This window comes from Telmatherina bonti (assembly GCF_933228915.1).
Source record: "Telmatherina bonti genome assembly, chromosome: 17".
Classification (NCBI taxonomy): Eukaryota; Metazoa; Chordata; class Actinopteri; order Atheriniformes; family Telmatherinidae; genus Telmatherina; species Telmatherina bonti.
Window position 1 is genome coordinate 10625768 of NC_136615.1, and position 6000 is coordinate 10631767.

At 36.5% G+C, this 6000-nt stretch overlaps 1 protein-coding gene across 1 annotated transcript in view; it reads right to left on the bottom strand.

Moving 5' to 3' along the window:
• Positions 1–6000, bottom strand: part of ap3b1a (adaptor related protein complex 3 subunit beta 1a) — a 75962-nt gene that overhangs the window by 69516 nt on the left and 446 nt on the right. The window lies entirely within an intron of this gene.

The window sequence follows — 6000 nt, forward strand, 5'->3', positions numbered from 1 at the left end:
TCAGACTTCTGCACCTGTTGACAGGTATTTTGTCCCACTGTTCAACAGAAAAGTGCTCTAATTTGTCCAGGACCAATTTTTTTTTTCTTTCTTTCTGCAACTCAATTAAATGAAAAAACAAATATATATATTTATTTTTTATCGAACCGTTGAAGCAACAGTACAAAATTGACATTGTATATCGGGTTACAAAAGCATTATATTACTAAATTATATTTTTGCAAATTTTTAGTTATTGTTCCTTTTTTAAAGTCTCCAGTTATTTGAGTGACTGTTGTAAATTCAGCCTTTTCTTTAATGAAAGGGGATGAATACATATGAGCACAACTGTACCTTAAAGCATTTATTCAGTCGTCCTTTGTCTGTTTATCTTTAGTTTAGCTTGTTCTGTTTCCATTGCACATTTTTGACTCTTTAAAGTTTGCTTTAATACATTTTAAGGTTTATTTTGCCCCTTGTGTTGTCTAATTCATGAAATGAGCTATACAATAAACCTGCCAAATGAAGCCCATATCCATTCATCCATCTTCTACCGCTTATCAGGGGTCGGGTCGCAGGGGCAGCAGCCTAACAGGGAAGTCCACACTTCCCTCTCCCCAGCCACATTTGCCAACTCTGCGGGGGGGATACCAAGGTTTCCCAGGCCAGCCAAGAGATATTATCCCTCCAGCGTGTCCTGGGTCTTCCCCAGGGTCTCCACCCGCAGGGACGTGCCCGGAACACCTCACCAGGGAGGTCCAGGAGGCATCCTGACCAGATGCAGTGGACCAGCGGCTCTACTCTGATCTCCTCCCGCATGACCGAGCTCCTCACCCTATCTCTAAGGAAGAGCCCGGCCACACCTGCAGAAGAAAGGGACCACCTGTACAGGAGGTCTCGTTCTTTCGGTCACGACCCACAGCTCATGACCATAGGGTGAGATCAGGAGCATAGATCGACTGATAAATCGAGAGCTTCGCATTCTGGCTCAGCTCCTTCCTCGCCACGACAAATCGGCGCAGAGTTCACATTACTGCAGACGCCGCACCGATCCTCGCGCTCCAACCTTCCCTCACTCGTGAACAAGACCCCGAGATATTTAAATTCCTCCACTTGAAGCAGGACCTGACTCCCGACCCGGAGAGGGCAATCCACCCTATGAAGCCCACACCTTCCCTTGAAACTTTCTCTGTACAAAAAAAAAAAACAAAAAAAACAAAAAAAAAAAAAAAAAAAGCAAACAAAAAAATCCACTAAAAGAAAAATTAAGCAACACATATCACTGCCTGTATGATCCAAAATAATTAAAATGCTTTTATAAATTCATGATTTCCCTTTTCTTTCAATGAAACATGCCAAATTAAACAATTAAACCACAAGTAAGCGCATCATATGACTGATTACATGCCTCTTAAATCTCTTTCCTCCATCACTTCTAAGACTGATTATAATATAATAAAAACATCAGCTTCCTGAATTATAACCAACATATGACAAGTAGTCTAAATACCATACTTTCCATGTGTTTTAGGGCTGATCTCAGAATATTCATGTTTAATGGCACCACTTCAGAGTTTCCTTCTCCTGCTCCTCCAAAGTCTACAGACTAGTCCAGACTAACTTTATTATCACATGACATATTTTGTATTTACACCCAGAATTGTCAATTAGTTTTAGTTTTAATCATACAAGCCTGAAGCATTAGAGATGAGGGCTTCTACGTTAGATAAGATTGCCAACTAAGACAGAGGCAGAACATGCATCCATAAGCTTGGTAAACCGCTTCCAGAACCATTCTATTCAGGTCAGCCATAAAAATCCTGTCTTTTATTGTTTTCTTATGTAAAGCACCACAGCCATCTGCAGCCTGGAAATGTCCAAGAAAACAAGGAATGGTTCTGCTGGCTGAATTAAGATGTGCCCAAGTTATAAATAACACACCAGATGAACTAAAGCTTCGTTTTTATTGCCAAGTTCTTGTGAGCCGACGCATAAAAACTCCAAGAGGTACCCAGGCACCTGAATAACTCAATGAGCTTCACTTAACACAGTTAACTCTTTAAGACATGGGGCATTTTATGGGTGTGAGACCAGCCTTTTTACACATTCCTACAGTGAGTGAAGGGATTCTGTCACTTTTTTTCTCTCTCTAAACTGAGAAACCAGAGCTGCCTGGCGCAGTTTCATCAATGCATCTTATTGAAATAAAAAGAAACACTCCTCTCGCTGTCTTCTGCACAGTCATGCAATAAACAATCTCAGCACTGGACCCAATAAGGATCAAACAATCCTTTTTGTCATGATAAACTTTACCCAAGAAGACTGAATCATTCATTATTACTTTACAGACTTAAATACTCATCTATGTTCATAAAGGGATGGCTTCACATGATCAAAATCCTGATTGTCTGTGCCCAGAGTTTTATTTAGAATTATGTCAAACTTACCAATAACCCATCTTACTGATAATAAAAGTTAAAAACTCAAAGTTCATTTAATAAATTCATAAAACCAGACAGCACAGTGGGAAATGTCTCTGGTCACAGATAATAAATCTGTCCCATGTTTCCATGCCTGCACACTGAGCTCAGACAGAAACAACAGAGGCCTGTAGTACGAAGAGAGATTAACATACCCCGGATAGCTTTCCATTACCTGGGCTGACTTACCCAGACATTCAGGATCTGGATACATGGTACTACCAAGCTGGTAATCGATTTGGTAATTCAACCCAGAGTTTTCCCATCAAGGTCAATGTCCTAACCCTAACCTTCACATAAAAGCCTCTGACCAATTGGAAATATAAAGGAACCTTGCAGAGCAGCAACTTGACCGTGGAGGAGCACTCTCAGAAATATAAAGAATTAAACACATCATCTGGGCCAAAAGCAACACCGTTACCACAGCAACAGTCGGGGAAGAAAGCTGGCAGAACTAGCAGACTGTTAAAATGTAAATTCGGCAGATTATATGTATTTATGAAACAATATAAATGGATAGTACTCTGATTACTTTGTTACAGCCCAAACTTTTTAAGCAGAACTCCACATGTTCCTTCTTTGTGTTCGATTTTGGGTTCAGCGTGAGTTACGTTGGTTATATACTGCAATAAGAAGTGAACTAGCATCGTAGCTTGGAAAACCCAGGGTTAACCCTGACTTTACCTCAATAAGAAAACACCCAGCTCTGTAGAAAAGGCCTCTGGCCTACAAAACTGAGCAATAATAAAATAGTATTGCTGTTTCCATTCAATGCAACACAAATTATGCATTTCAAATACATAAGGAAAAATAAATAAAAAGTTCTTAGATACAGATGAAGCTGGAGTTTTCCTTCCAACTTGAACTTGAAGTTGCATTTTGCAAACAGAGGATTGTGTGTCAGACTGAGTCTTCATTCAACTGCTTATGTTTTCTTCTTGCTCTCTTGTATGGCCTAAACCCCTTCAAAATGATCATGTGAAACAGCTTAAATGTCCATCTTGAGATCAAAAGGTGAATTTAAATTTTGGAAAATGAAAACCTTTAAAATGAAAAAAAAAACTCCATTTGAAGTTTTCAAAGAAGGGAACAGCTTACAAATAATGTTTAACACATTGTAGGGCACCGTAAAGTCTCTGAGATTGCTTATTGGAGCTAAGATTAAATAAAAAATAAATAATGAAGTTTGTCTGCACCTGCAGCTCAGGTGTGTGTAGCTTCTCTCAAACAGCATTAAACCTCAGCAGCTGATGTGCATCATCATTGATTTTTCACATCCACACAGAGAACCTCTGATGATTTGCTGCCCTCTAGTGGCAGCTGGAGACATAGCATCCTTTCAGTATAAATCAATAAATTGACATTTAAACACCATTTTCTATGCAAATGTCAGAGATAACTAAAGTTATTGTAATGGGATGAACGATAATTAAGGTTTTTTGGAGTTTTTTTGGATAAATTTCTTTTCTAGAGCTTAAAATTCCTGCAAGATTCTTTCATAAAGTAGTTGTGAAGAAAACCAAAAGCAGTCATTTCTTAAAGCTATATCTCAAAATATTCAAATCTAATAATGTTTTATCAAATTTTTCTCCCAAGGGTATTTTATTATTTTCATTTAATCCATGTTATGTATTTTTGTAAGGCACATAACTTGCAGCACTGTATAATTTTCCAGTTGTTTTATGAGTCATTTTAATTTTTCCATGTTTTAAATGTACTTTTTATGGCTCTGTTCTAAAGCACCCTTGATTCTTGTAAAGAGCTATATAGATGATATGTGATTTTATTGTATGCATAATAAGGTCATTGTGGTATCAAACTGTGATAAAAACATGGCAGACAGCAAAATTCTGCAGCATGATTTTAATGTTTTCTGCTTCTATGCATCAAATTTATTTTTACTTTGAAATTAAATGGCATTAACATATTCATTTTTATACAATATTTATAATAATCTTAAAGAAAAGTCTTCTCAGTTGTCTTTTTTTTAATAAACCTATCTGATGGGAAGCCATTAATCCACTTGGTGCCAAGCACACAACATCCTCCTCACAACAGTGAGAAAATGGAATAATGTGCATTATCTGGCAAATATTCTGACAGTCATGTTGTTTGAAGCCATGTTGTCATGATTACTGACAGATTCTGACAATCAATAGAGCATTAATGAGCTGGTTAAGAATTTCTTTTCAAAAATCACCTTTTCAAACCTTCTCCCCATTTACAGAAACTGTTTAGCATGTTAAAAGTAGATGCCCCCACCAGCAGTAAAACAATTGCTTTTCCAGACAGCAAAGACAAAGTGACCAATATTCTTTGAAATAAGTATATTTTTTCAAATTTTTGATGATTGATCCATGATATTTCACCCACAAATAAGTTGCAAGCATTACTTTGGATTATATTATTATATTATTTAAAATTTATTCTCTTAATGGTTTGTAGGATAGTTTTTTGCCATTTATTAGTTACGCTAAGACTACTGAGATGCATTCATTTCAAGAAACAAGCCCTAAGTGTGAAGAAGCCCAGGTGGTTTGTGTTTCTATATGAAGCAACTGGCAAAAAAAACATGTGACTGAAAGTATGTTCATAAAACAACTCAAACTGATTTAAAAGAAATACAAACAGATCACAAAAGGAATAAACTGATGATGCAAAGAAATTTAACATTAACCCATGTGAAATGCCAAATGAGCAGCATTTTAAAGAGGCAAATGTTGTCAATAAAAACAAGCTATGAAACGGGACTAAATCTGTCGAGTAATAGAAGAATGATGAATGAATGAAATACAGAACAAACAAGACAGAAATGCAAACAGACCACATAAAGAAAACATCAAGACAACTGAATGCAATCCAACTAAAGGAGGACAAAAACGAGCACTTAAAGTGACTTAAATAACCACATGGAAACTAAATAAAACAGTATTTACTTTTGCAGTTGCAAACACAAACAAAAAACAAACAAACAAAAAAAGAAATAAGGATGTGAAACAAAGCAGGACAAGATATAAACTGACCACAATAAATCACAAACTAGAAATTAAGCAATATAAACTCATGTCAGCATTGTAGCAGAAAAACACTTCAGAAAATATAAACCACAGATTGATACAAAAAAAAATCCCAAAAGTAATTGAATAGCTAAGAAAAAAAAAGGGACAGAAAGATGCAACTATTACATGAAAAACCCTGAACAAGTTGCAGAAAGGCCAATAAAAGGATGCAAAACACCAGTACATTTGTTATTTCCTTCTGTTTAAACTTCTATTTTACTTGTATTCATAATGTCCCATCCATATAGTAATTTTTATTATTACAACTTATTTTGCAACTTAGATGTTCTTTCATTATACTTATGCACAGTCTGGGGAGCAGCTCTGTCAACATTTCACTACGTATAAAAAAGGGCACGTGACAATAAACTTCAATCTTGCTCGTGGGACAAGGAGACCTTGTATGACTATGCACAGGGGTGCTTGCTGATCTCTATAGCTTCATCCCAGTTTAAACAGGATAAATAAGTATAATAAAATGA